The following is a 14,727-nucleotide window of genomic DNA, read 5'->3' as shown; positions in this document are numbered from 1 at the left end:
AAGACACCTGGGGCCTGTTCATTTGTTTTGAATTCACTCTTCCTCCACAAAATTTCTTTTTATTATCTTATCTTTATTGTCTTATGGCAGAAAATTTAACTACTAAAAGTAATTCAGCCTAAAGTATATTCAAGGTTACATTACTTCATTCTAGGTTAACATAAATTGTTCAATAAATAATGTTCTATGTATCCTGTAGTATTGATGAGATAGTAACCGCTACTTCACGCCAGATGTTATCCGAACTTTTCATCACTTGCTGTCTCTTCATCACATTTATTTAAAATGTATTATTAAATTGGTTTACCGAACCTACTAGCAAAACTCTAGCTTTTCGTTACATCACACTTACAGACGTCAGCTTTCTAAGAAAAGACATTGACGTTTATAAGAAGCAACGTTAATCTTTTAGGTCACAGTAGATTTTTTTTAGCAACTGCGTAAAGTATTATTTCAAATTTTAAATCTTCAACCAATTATGAATTATTGAGCTTGTCTATTCTTATATTTAATTATAATACTAAATACTTTTTTATAAGAAGATTACCAATGGCACATTCTTTCAACAATTAATCACTGCTAAACTATCCATCGTCATCTAAGTAGTAATTCAAATGGAATATTAAAGTAAGGAACGGAATGTTGTATTTATCTTAAAGAGATGAAAGTCAAACTTTCTTCTAAGTGAAATTGAAAAGAAAGTATTGAAAGTGTTCCACTTTTTGGAATGTCCAATTGTCCAATTCTAAAATAATTTAGATCAAATGTTTTTTAAGAATTTAATGTAACTAAATTAGGCTGGTAAAGTTATGTAAAAATGCACCCTAATAAAAAACTGTTATTTATCTATTAAAAAAAAATCTTTTTCTGTGCTCTGCCTCAGACTGTGTTCTATCTTCGGACAGTACTGTCTATCACCGGAGAATGAGCTGTAAGAAGTGGAAATCTAAGCCATCAGCTGGAATCGAACCCGAAATCTCAGCGTGGGAATCCAGTGCGCTAATCAATGACCAAATCCCTTTCCCTAATAATTTTTGTTTTTCATTGCATTTTCATCCATAGATAGTACTTTCTTGGTAAAAACAAAACTGTTCTTCACAGAAATGCAATGAAAAGTCTCCAAAAAGTAGGAAATCTGCGGGCAGTCAGCTGGACTTGATCCTAAATTCTGTATTCTGACCTAATTCCTTATCTAAGTTTAGTTTATCATTATAGATATTACAAGACATAAAATAAGTTTCGATATTTCGGGTATCACCTTAGCAGTGAAGTCTAGCTAAGGTGAAGCTTAGTCCAGCCTAAGGTGAAGGGTGTTAGGGAGTGTTGGAGAGGTTTTGAGATGGTGATTGGGGTTTGGGGATGGAGTTTGACCCTACTAAAAAAGATGTGTTAGATCGGATTGTTGCGATGAATTGGACTTTAAAATGCACTCCCTGCCTTTCTCGCAAAATGTGATCAAAAACAAGTAGTCATTACTATACAAGGTGGGGAGAAAGGTTTATTTACTGCTATCATTTCAGCACAGCGTAAAGGTTCTAATAAAATTTATTGATGTAAAGTTCTATTTGAGTCGACATATTCTACGCACTTGTTGGCTACATATCAAGAGTCACAATCATTCGTTAAACATTGTTCGACTACTCATTCACGAATCACTGACATACAAGCGGCCAATCGTTTTGCAGTACTTGTTTAGACTTCAGTCAAGTCCTTCTTTAACTGAAGTTTGAACAATTGTCATTATCATTCTTCAAGAAGGCGACATTGCTGTATCACATTTTGCTCCTAATTGGCTAACATCCTCTTCTCTTTCTCTAAAACATATTTATTTGTAAGGTATTAATTAATTAAAATTATTAAAATATAATATATTCGTTCACAGATCACAGTTTTTGGAAGTTTATTATTCCTCGCTCTTCTACAATCGTTCACCAACTTACAGAATCAAAAACTTAGGTCAAAAACGCATGCCACGAGCAACACGAACAATCATTCTTCAAATGCTCATTAAAATAAAACTAAAAGTGTTCCCTTCTATTATGAGTTAATTCTGATCCACTTTTCATTGATTTGTGCTATCAAATAAGGATACTATTAATCTTTGAAAATCCTTTGTAGTTTTATCTTTCACACATAAAAAATTGGTCAATTCGACTAAGAGATCGTAGCAAGCTGAGTATAAATATTTTTTTTAATTTTCCGAATGATGTACAAAATTATTAAAAAAGATATCTGTCTTTTTTACTGGTTAAAAAGAAAAAAAAAAAATGCAACGTTCTGTTGAGTATAAGATATTGCATTACAGAATCTGCGTCATTAGAGGTAGGTAAAAACTGAAATGCGTCAGTAATGTTTCATAACTTTGTTACAAGCTTTCCTCACAATCCTTTTATTTACTGCCATGCTTTTCTAGTTTCGCATTATTATTGATGCAAATTTAGAAAAAATAGTTAAGATAAACATTTTCTTATTTATTCATTTATACAGGCTGAAGCATACAGCCAAACATAATTAAAATAAACATCACCAAATGAGAAAATAAAACATATACACATGGATATCAAACAAAGATATTTAATACAAAATATAATTTAATAGAAAATTATACAATCTAAAAATAACGTTTACAATAGTAATATTAAATTACAGTGTAACAAGGTTTACAATACTATTACATATACTCGTAATACACACTATACTGTTTAATTTTTTTTATTAAATTGCTGACAAAAAATTATTATTTAAACGATTAAACAATTTCCAGTGTTATATAATATAAAAACAAAATAGCACAAACTATTTTGATAAATTAAAAGTAAAATTTACTTTATTCTGAACATTAGTGCATTTCCAATTTTTGAAAAGGAGATTTCATGTACTATCGAGATAAGCGATGTGTTCTCCTATAATTGAGGGTCAGTATCTTCTTGTAACATAAAAGAACTCAATAGAAAGTATTTTAGAAACTTAAGACTAAGATTGAAACCCAATTTATCTTCACAAGTCTGCTTCTACAAAGAATTAATTTGATATAAGTGAGAAAATTGCTTCCCGCCCTTGAGTCACACTTGGCTAATCAACCAGTTCATAGAAGTAACTGTATTTTCGAGCTTAAAAAGTAAGATTCTTGCAGTTAAGAAAACGTTGTCACCTGTAGTAAAACTGAAATTAGAAGCGTGAGTATTTTACCAGAACGAATGAGTGAGTCAGTGATCTTACGAATGGGAGAAAAAAATAAATTAATAATGACCTTTCAAGAGACCTATAGAATGAAGGAATACTATTGTATAAGGCGAACTTTACGATAACTGGAACTTTGAATTACGATAACTGGAAAGCTTTAATCGGTTGAAAACAATTAGAAGAACCAAAGAGCTTGGAAGGAATATCTTTTCGGGGTAGACATTATTGAAATGGCGGCAAGATGCGGAAGAGGGTTTTGGAAGCATCTGGACAGCAGAAGTGAAGCAAGAATCAAGAATATCATCAAGAAGTCGAATTAGGTAGAAAGCAATCTCCTTCACGGACTTATTTATTTATCTACACACGGGCTTGCAATCTATTTAAGTTGATATTTAAAATCTGCAATAACAATTAAAAAAATTATTATATAAAAATTTGTATAGTATAAAATGTAAAAATGAATATATGCTGACGTGGAGGATGAATTAGGACTGAGTTTGCATAAAGAAATCTGAGAGAAGTGTGATGTGACAATTTGGTCTTTATATTTATTAAATGATTATATGTGTAGAACCAATTTTTGATTAAATAATATAAAATATATGAAAGAGAAGTTAATTCTAAATGGAGTTTTTCTTTAGCAAGTTTCTACGACATGGTATTTTGGTTTAATCTAGTCGGTATCAAAATCGTTCACTTAAACACTTTTAAACAAAGTAAAAGTCGTTCCAACTGCTAAATTGTTTTACTAGATTTTTCTAATTGTTCATGGCCTCGAAAGAAGCAAGTTCATAGCAATAAGAAACAGTTTGGAAGACCTTCTTCCGTCAGTGAAAACGTTCATTTTTTCAAGATAAAATACAAAGAAGCTAAATAAACATTATTATTAACTAGTGCAATTGTAACTGTGATAACTTTGGATTTTTTTAAAAATTATATTGCCTATATATTTACAAGATGTAAAATATCAGCTAATTTTAATTCAAGTAGAATCCTAAAATTCGATTGTACATTTGCATTACATTAAAAATAATTTAAAAAAAAGAATTCTTGCCTCCCTTTAGACAGCGTCTACCCTTTCCTTTGGCTTGTAAAGTTTAAACATTTTAACTGTTGCAAAATTATTCAAGTACTTAAGATGAAGCAATTCATCTTGGAAAATTCTGGCCTCCTTTATTAAAAAAGAATAAAATAAAAAGCGAAGGAACTAACAAATGACTACAGCAGCACTATCTAGCGAAGATAGCATAAATCTTTTCATTTTCAACATGTGCAGTTAAGTGGTTTTGAACTGCGCGTGGATACAGCTATTGCAAAAAGAAAATTCAAACTTATTAAAATAGAATTCTTACGCTTGGCACTATTTAAGCACATTTGTAATAATAAATGTGTGTGAATCTAAAACGGATAAGCTAACCAACTACCAACGACCGATCAAGAGTTGTGGTCGGAGTCTAACAGCTAACATATTTTCTATAATTTTATTTTATTTTTTAACCCATTAAATTGAAATAAAAGGCCTAAACCGAGAATAGAATCTCAGTACTCAATCTCAGTTTACAAGGTCTCGTGCTGTTTTAATACATTGTTATCATGGACTCAAAATATGTTAATTTTTGAAGTAATTCATTAGAAATATTTTGGTTTTATGGTAAATACAGTTCCCGAGTTGTCTTTTACACATAATTGGCTAATATATGATAGTAAAACGTGTGATCTTTCACATATGTGGACTAAATAAATGGATAATGAATGATTCCAAATTTAAAAACAGATAAGTGAAGGAGGTATTGTAGAATTAGTTTTCTGTTAACCGCCATCAATTTTTTAATAATATTCCTTCAATATCAAGAAATATTGAATAAAATATAAGTTATTTAAACAAACTTGAATTTAAAATAAAATAAAAAATATTGAAAAAATTTAAAAAAAGGAAAAATTGATTATTTGTATCAGAGTTACATAATGTCGAAGGAGCTTAGCTCCTGATATGCTTAGCTGTGAATCTGATATGACGTGTTAGAAGGGGAGTGGCAAATGACGGCCAATTAGAGCGCAGTATTTCTAAAATAAGAGACTGACAGATTTTGATTGGTTACAGCATTTTCTCATCTAGAGTGCAATTAAAAAAAGTAAGGGGCACATGAGGAGAATCCAAGAACTTTTTATGATGTTTTAGTAATTTAGTTAACGTTTATTGTATTTTTGGAGGGGGGAAAAAATATCATTTCTTGTTATATATTATTTGTCGTCGTAAAAAACCAGTTGTTTGCGCGGAATCTTTAGAAATTTCGATCTATGAATATTTGTAAACACTTATAGTCCTCTAAGGATGACTGCCAAAGTTTGTCGAAACGTCGGGAAACAATAAAAAACAAAAAAATATATCGGTGTTTTACCGAAAAAACGTTTGTTATTCAGTCGTTATAAGTCAATCGACCTGAAACATCTACTCTCAAATATTAATTTTCTATTTATAATTTTTTTTTTTTTTGTAATAAAATAAAACTTTTGACTTTCAAATTTTGTAAATGAAATATGAAAAAAACACCAAACAAAGCGAAGTATTTAATGAAAAGACACGAAGATATAAAACAGAATGTTACGCATGCTAGGAAAATTGACCTCAAAATTATTAAAGTTGGCATGCGATATCGACATAGATATATAGGGGTAGTGGGAAGATAGATATCCCCACCGTCATGGAGTGGCACAAAACATGGCTTACGTCATTGCTCGCGCAATGACGTCAGAGGGACGCTACCCCTGCGCCCCACGTATTTTTGAATGTAATATCTATTTATATGGTTCATCAAATGTCAGAAGTTCTTGATATTTTACAGGTGGAATGTGCAAATACTTCTTCTTTTTTATTTATTTATTCTTGTTTGCCTTTAATTTAACATTACATTATTTTTATCTTATAAAGGTTATTCAACATGAAATGAATTATCAAGAAAATCCTCTTATTTTGATTTAAATAAATAAGAAATATTTAATTTTTTACATTAACCGAATTTCTTTTAACCTAGTTAAATTAAATGGTAAATAAATCAGGTCAATAAATTGAGCTAGGTTTTGGCGAACTTAATTCTAACTATTCATCCCTCTGTAGTTACTGAAGAAAGAAGGAGACCATGAACATTTTGCGGTTAATAATGTCGAGTATGGCCTAGGATGATATCCATGTACTAATCTACAAGTTAAATTGACTGTAAAAATATATATCATTTTCAGGGAAGGGTTTACCTTAATGGTTAGGATGCTGAATTTACACGCGGAGCTTATCGTATGGTAATAGCCTGTGTTGTCTGTAACGAGAGAACACTGTCCAGAACACTGTGCCTACAAGCTCAAATAGAAGCTGTATAACCATTCTGCATGCTTGTCAGCATTCCTTTTCTTCCGATCACTCTTACAGGAAATGATATATAGGACTCTTTTCGGTGGAGGTGATGGCCCTGAACTGAAACCTTTTACGTCGCCAGGTTAGAGGTTGTTGCTTCAGACTAACTATCAGACTAACTATTCGTCTTTTAAAATCTATTAACTGCTAAACGTCTATAATAAAGCTATGTTATTAAAAGAGAAATTTTTGAATGTTTTTGTTCGTTCTGGATTTTATGGGCGTCCAGAGTAACAGAATAAGATACTTGAGATACATGAAACCCCTTTCGTAAGCCTTCAAGAGCATAACGACAGCGTGAGCTGCTGAGTCCCCGAATAGGAAACAAAACTTTTGCTCTGCTATGTGCGTAACCATTTCACACCAAACACACGAAACATCGGTTACGAAAAAGTGCTCGTGAAAGCCTAGATGTTATTCCGGAAACGTTCCCTTGAACAAGTAGCAGTAGTCGGATGTAGTACTCCATCGAATGCGGACAAATTTTAATTAATTCTAGATAATCTAGCTCTTAATTTTAGATAGGCCTTCTGCTGTAATTGCACTATGTTGAAGACTATGCATTTTGTAATGGTTAATTTAAAATAAAAATGAAAATTACTTGATTACATTGTTACTGGCGTTCGTTGGCATGAATATTGTCTAGATAATAAATTCTAACTTATGATAAAAATGCTTCTTTATAGTTGAGAATGACGCAAGTTATTTCTCACAGAACATTATCTTGTTTTATATGTATAAATTATGTGCTAATAACAATACAATGTGTACGAGATTATATTAACTAGCCGCAGCTTAAATAGATGACCATCATGGTGTGTATTGAGAGGTGACCAAATGTCGTCATAAGCTAATGTTATAAACATATATTGAACTAGTAAATTGGGCATACGTCATCGGGCGCCCCACCGTATCCTGTTCCACTATTGTATCGGTATGCAATGAATAATTGGCCTAATTGAAACAGTAGTTAACAGCATAATAATGTTTTCTTTATACCTATCGTTATATTTATTGTTTTCAATTTAAAAACAATTGTTTTATTATTAATGTGTTGTCAAATTAGAATGTTAACAAAGTGGTGCAAGGCTATTAAAGTTGTACTTGAGAAATAATAGTATACCTTGCATTATTATTCTTCGCAAACACAATAAAATCCTCTAGTACATTCTTAGAAGCTGCAACTCTGTTCAGCAATTTGGCCGGAAGCTAATGGCTCTACTATTTTTGCTAACACGAGTTTATTTCACGTTACTCAGGAGGCTTTCTTGGCTGCCACATCCTTGAGAAATTATTGATCACGATTCCTTTGAAGAATTAGTTTTTAATTTGTATGTTGCTTTACTTAATAAACTCTCTTACCCTCTTTTACACTTTGAACCCTGGTTTATTAGTTCTATACAGATCTTTTTTAAGGAAATTGCCACTCGTTAAGACAATTTTGTGTGCCCTTATCAGATTATTTGAGTTTGAGTGATTTGATTATACGTACTTTTTTTAAAATTATTTGTTTTAACTAACTAATTAGCTGAGATACGTTCTTAGTCCTTCGTTTTAGAGGGGAAGGGTTAGACCTGGTAATCAACTAAGAAAAAAATACCCTTGTAGCTTTAGAACTAACTTATTAGTGATAAGTCACCAATTGTTTACCATTTTGAAAGAGCCTGGATGAAGTTCAATAGATTAAGATAGGTAGATAAAGGATAAATCACACTCTCTGAGAACTTTAAGGGGATTGTGATGTCATTGTGAGTGATTTTCCTTAAGTGCCCTGGTCTTCCTGGGGCTTCCATGGAGAGGTACATCCAGTTTATTTTAATGCGGGGGTAACCTCATCAAAATATCTTGGAAGATATTAGAGCGAAAGAGTTCGTTGGCACAGCGAGTCCTTGTCTGCCTGCCGCTTCCCTTCTTCCAAAACCTCCTTCATGAGATTGGTACAGCCTTTCACGGAACATCTAGGGCGTTGTGGGGAAAGAGTATCGATTTTAGGAATTGGTTATACCCAACTACCGACTCCTTAGAGTTTACCAGAAGAATCAGAGTAATTCTAGGTATGAAAGGGTATATACCTTTCTACATCTTTTATTTGAGAACTCCTTGTTCAAAATACGTATCTTGGAGGGATAGCGTGGCACACTAATAGTGGCTCTGATTACTGCTAATCCTCCTTAGAGCTTTCCCAAAGAACATGGTTGAGTGCCTTTATTACTTGGAGTTTGTAAAGGATGAATTCAGGAGTAGAATTCACAGGTCTATTTTGGTCATGAGCAGATCTTCTTGTAAATGAAAAAGAAAAAAAAAACGTAAATGAAGCTCGGATACAACTCCTCTGCTTTATTAAAACAGAACAGAATTCTGCAACAAATTTTGGGAATTGCATGTTTTATAACAAACTTGTAGAGCGCTAGACAGAATGAAATATAGAATTTAGTGTGCAGTGGATGGAAAGATAGCGGAACATTGTTTTACAGTATAGAGTATGTACCAACTATAGGTAATTATTTAAATTGTAGCTTAATAAACTGTAATGCAACCATTAAGTTTATAATTTGCAAAAATATAGGGTAACATTAGTATGAATTACTTTTTAATGGAGTAGTTCTACATGAACTTTTATTTAGCATAGAATTTATATTAAACAATTTAACTCAGCCACTGTTCTAGATATTTCAAATTAAAAGTCATAAAATAACTACGGTTTATATGAAATATATGAATATTTTTCAGAATCTCGAATAAAAACTAAGAAACCTTGATCTATTAAATAAAATATAAGTCAAGAATGCCGGGTATTTTCCTGTAAACTTTCATATTTCAACATTCTTCAGTTAGAAACGGGGTCGACGTTAGGATCGGGCAGGCGTACACAGATCCCAGGATACTGCTTTTTAGTAGCTTCGCACTCCAGCCAAATGTTTGATGTCACTTGGAAAAACTATCATTTTAATATTTTACAAAAATAAAATGGGTAAATATCAATCATAAATACAAACCAAAAGAAAAACAGTTTAAAGTTACCGTACATATAGATTATAATGTTTGGATTATTTTTTTAGGAACTGCACATGAGCCTCGCAAACATTAAAAGCGTTTAAATTTATGTAAGATTAATAATTACGAAAAAAAAATGTTAGTTTCCATAATGTTCAGGCAAAATATTAATGTTATAGGCAAAATGTTAAAATATCAATACCGAGAAAAGATGATGCATTGAAGAAATTTCTTAAAATGTAAAGATAAACTTGTAAAATCAATAAAAAAAAGAAAGAAAAGAAGGCGAGTTCCGAAATACTTAAGCCTTAAAGGAAAAGAACGACGTATAAAAGAAAATCAAGGGTTGAAATGAAGCGTGGGCAGAATAACAAAAAGAAAGTTATTTCAGTTTGCTCACAATAATATGGAGGGATGGTGAAAATTGCCAATTAGTCACCACAAAACTTTTATTGCTGAATAAAGTTTTGACAACAATGATTTCAGGCAAGAATTTCGCATCAAAAAGTAAAGTAAATATTTATGTTTTTTTTATATATATTTGATAAAATAATCAATTTTTTTTATTACAGTAATTGCCTTCTTTCTTGTAACAGATTATTATGTTTGTCCAGTAAAATGCAGGCTTGATGCACAACATTCTATTGCTGCCTTTAGAAATGATCGGGAGATAATGACTCGCATTAACCTCAACGATTTATTCTACAGTAGATCCCTAATCATTGTGGAATTAAGTGAAACGAAGAGGCTAGTAGTCTGACTAAAGATGCAGCTTCCGTAGGATGTGATATTACAAAAATGAAGGTCATTCGTGGCAAAAGTAAGGTGTTAAAATAAATTCCTTCGACAAGAAGTTCTTTGAGAATGAGCTAGACGAATATCGCCTTATCTGAGAGTTTATGGTTTTTTCTTTTTGCAGCTTGCCACCGGCCATGATTATTCTTACTACTATACTTACTTACTAACAGTTGAATTTGATGATCTTTCTTGAAAAACAATGTTGGTAAAATATTCAAATGGTCTCTCGCTTTCCTTACAATCATGAACCATCTCCAACACCTAATTCTTCAACCTCTTATTTAATTTTCTTCAATTTTGATTTTAGAAGCATCTCGGATACTCTAGAAAATAAACTACAGCGGCTGATTTACTGTTTTCTAAATTACATCTTTCAATCATACTCACATCAATCAATCAGCGTTAAGTTGGCAATTAATTTAATTTTTCCAATTCATATCCTATGTAAACTCTTTCTCAACATTCTCCAGTACGACAGCAACAAATCCTTTTCCATCCATACCACTGCTTTCGAACTCCTTAACGGTCCACATTCATCATGTCCCTTCACTCATGGTTTTTAAAATCCGTCTTATGCATTTTCTTTTACTACTTCAACTTTTCATGCCTAATTTCTCTTAAATTTTCTGATTTTTCACTGTTATAAGTGGGTGTTAATGTTCATACATTTTATTCAAATTTGTATTAAATATGATTTAGGTTTGTATTGACTAACAGTTTATTTAATTTTAACCAGATTGAATCACATTATTTATGTTCTTATTATTTACAAGGGACCTATTTTCAAGAATAATGTTCTGTTTTCATTCATTCATTAAAAGTCTTTGTCATGTTTAGTTCTTGGCAAGAGGAATACTAATCTGATTCATAAAAGCGTCGAATGGATTCATGTTTACCAAGAAAGAGGTAAAGTATTCTGCCTCAAAGAGAAATGTAAAATGTTTAATAAAAAAATTGAAAACTTTTTTTTTGTACAATTTATTATAATAGTGAATCAGTCACAAATGAAATTTCCCAACTGATTTTATAATGTGATATATTTGAAGGATATTTATTTTATTATTTATTGATAGATGACAGCACATCATGAAGACCTTGTCGTTCTATAGTTATCGCACTATCTGAACCTTCAATCATTTTTTCTTGAATTCTCTTACAATTTTCTTTTCACATAGACCTTGTTTGAAAGAGGAAAACTTAATTAATAATAGTAAATTCGACCTTTAGTTTAATAATATTTTTGCTAAAAAAAAGTAGAGAGGTCATAAAACCAAATTCTTCTTTCTAAATACTCATCAGGAAGGAGTGTAACTCGAAGAATTCAACTTCAACAACTGTATGGTTGCACAACTTTTTGAAATTTATAAGCCAGACTTTGTACTTAAGTGTATTGTTACATTAAAGCGAAGCTTAAGATTACAGTTCAAAAGATTCTCAACTATCTCAACTATCTTTGATGGGCCTAAATTATGTGCCATTGAACGCCAAGTTTTAAGAAAATCGTTGGTGCCATTTTCGAAGGAATAGAGAAAAGAAAATCTCATCCGAAAAGATACAAATTGCTGCTTCCTTTATTATTATAGTTTATAATTATAGTTTTCCGAACATTATTGAATTAATCAAGTAGTTGAAGAGATGACTGGTAATTTAATGCTGAGAAATAGCCAAGCCAAGCAAAGATGAACGATTCGGATTTAAACTTTTGGGGAAACATCTTGAATTCTTTAACAGCTATCTGACCAGAAACTTGATCTTATATCTTAAGCAGTAAGAGATGAATAGATGAAGCCTGTTCCTTCTCACAAGCTCTAAGAAAAAGGTTTGGTATGTCTCTATTATGTAAAGATATCTTGTGAAACTAAATGCCCAACTAGGAATTCAACCAGGAGACGAAAGACACAACAACTTCCTAACTATCAATACAGCACTTTGATTGCCTCGACATCCCAACGAACTCAACTACAAATCTGAATAGTGAACATGTGTCAACATGCAATTTGACTGAACTTTGATTTACACTTGTGTTTGACAACATCAGGAAATGAAATAGTCAGGATCTAATCAAAACTTTTGCAAATGCTTGACGATTTCTTAAAGGATAGTAGCACTCGGAGAATAATTGCAAAGCAAGCTCTGCAATTCCCCCATTTCCTAGGTGTATTTTACTTTGGACGAAATTAGTATTTATCCTTTGCGCTGAAACAATTCTTTTCACGATTTACCGTCTGATTAATTTCAAAGGAGGTTTATAAATTAATGTGTAATAAAGTTCTGGATAATGCGAAGATCATTTAACAGGCTCTCACGTCAATAGATTAATTATTTTAATGATGTAAACAAGTTTCAATCTGCCCTTATTAAATTGAATAACTTCCCTGTTAATAATTAGTTATATAATAAAGTTGCCAGCTTACCCTAGCTGGAACTGTTCTAACTTATTTAACTTTTTATTGAGTGTCATTTCAGATTGCTCATTTGCCTAACTTTTATTGTTTACATTTTCATGTTATTGTTTATGTTTCTTAAAGATTATTTTTGAGCATTTATCTCAATGGATTACAGATTTTTGATTTGCAGAGGACAAAAAATAATCAAATAAAATAAAAACCAACCTTCCTTAGCCATCTTCAAACTTGGGATACCTACACAATATCTTTGCTTCTTCAGAGAAACTGCATCTCATTCTGCATATATTCCAGAATCTATTATTTCCAAATAATCTCTAAGTAATTCAAAATATGTTAATTAATTACTATGTGATGCCTCACTTGTACCATATATTGTAATGCCTTCATAAAGAATGGGATATTTTAGAACTCAAATTTGAATCTGATTGAATTCCAAGCTTTATCACATCGTATATACATGTGTGTTATTCTAACCGGCAACTATGTTAATGCAAGTTAAAACACTCTCAGAATCAATAGTCGGTCAGATGTGTTCGACGTTGTTGTCAGGTGATTCTGTCCTCCAGTAATGGAAATTTTGGTTTGGTTTTATAATAAAGGTGTACAAAATGAGTTGTGCTAACATTGGCTTCAATGCTACAGAAGAAAATATTGCTATTGCTTCCATTTTAAAGATTTTTTGTTTTCTTAAATTTTAAGGTCCCGCAAGCCAAAAACGTTTTCAGACCTTATCAGTTCAGGTTTTCTATGCATGTTAATCAGTAGTAATATTTAAAAAAATAACTTAGTTTCTGATTGGTTTTTACCATAATAGTATGTTGTTTAATTATGATCTTCTCTCTCTATTTCTCAAAAGAAGAATATTGTCTGTCTAGATTTCGATTTAGAGTTTACAAGAAAATACAGTATTTATTAACATTTGTAATTTGTTTTACATTGAAAGGTTGATTTGTATACAAAATAAATAAATTATTACTTCAATTGGTAATAATTTTTCTTCCCAGTTGAACTATCTACTCGTATAATCAACAAATTGTAGGTCATATGAAATTTCATTTTATTAAAAATTTCAGCGATTTATCTTTAAGTCAAAAGTATTAGGAATAAATTTTGTAGCGTTCTTCCACTTAAAGGCAAAATAACTGTAAAAAGGTAAAAACAGATGTTGCTTTTGTGTGCAGTAGAAAGCTGTAATGTAACCAAAGTCAGGTATTCATCCGGGGACAATTTATTTTCTAACTAAAAGCCTTGCATTAAGCATTTATTCGTTCAGTTTTATGTTTAGTAAGTACAGACAGACTAATTTACCAGGTTGTGGTCTAGTTTAGACTATACATATACAAATTTAAAATAACCCATAAACTCTGATTAAACAACAAACAATGAAATGAATTAATTTACTTTAAATGAAATTATATACCATAAAAAAGAAATATTATTTCAACTACAGTAGTTGGCTACTGGTCGTTACAGAAAGCCGTGCGCTTCAACCAGCTTTTCAGGGAAGCCAAGTATCAGACCTATTAAGTACGATTGTGAACAACGGTAACGAAGTCTGGATGAGAAATCGTGAGAATGAGCGTCTTCTTAGTGTTTGGGCTAGAGAAAATAATTGGCGTTTAAGGCAGCCAGGAATATGGAAGAATCTGGTAGGAAAGGTGAAACGTGGGAGGTTTAGCTGTAATTGGATCACCTAGAAAGAATGGAACAAGAAAGGATACTGAATAGGTTGTCCACTGTTCATCAGGGTATAAAAAGAATCAGAGGAAGACTACGAACGCGAAGATGATATGATGGATCAGGACCTCAGCGTATTAATAGAGAGAAGTTGGAGACGGGTGACCCGAGAGAGAGAGAGCGCGAGAGGAGTGTAGGAATGTAACTGAGAAGGCCTTCATGGGCTTGGACGCCAAGAAAGAAGAAGAAGAAGAAGTAAAA

Source organism: Rhodnius prolixus, unplaced genomic scaffold (genome assembly GCF_049639745.1).
Source record: "Rhodnius prolixus isolate KJV_2025 unplaced genomic scaffold, Rpr scaffold_3, whole genome shotgun sequence".
In the NCBI taxonomy this organism is placed as follows: Eukaryota; Metazoa; Arthropoda; class Insecta; order Hemiptera; family Reduviidae; genus Rhodnius; species Rhodnius prolixus.
This window is presented reverse-complemented; position numbering follows the sequence as displayed.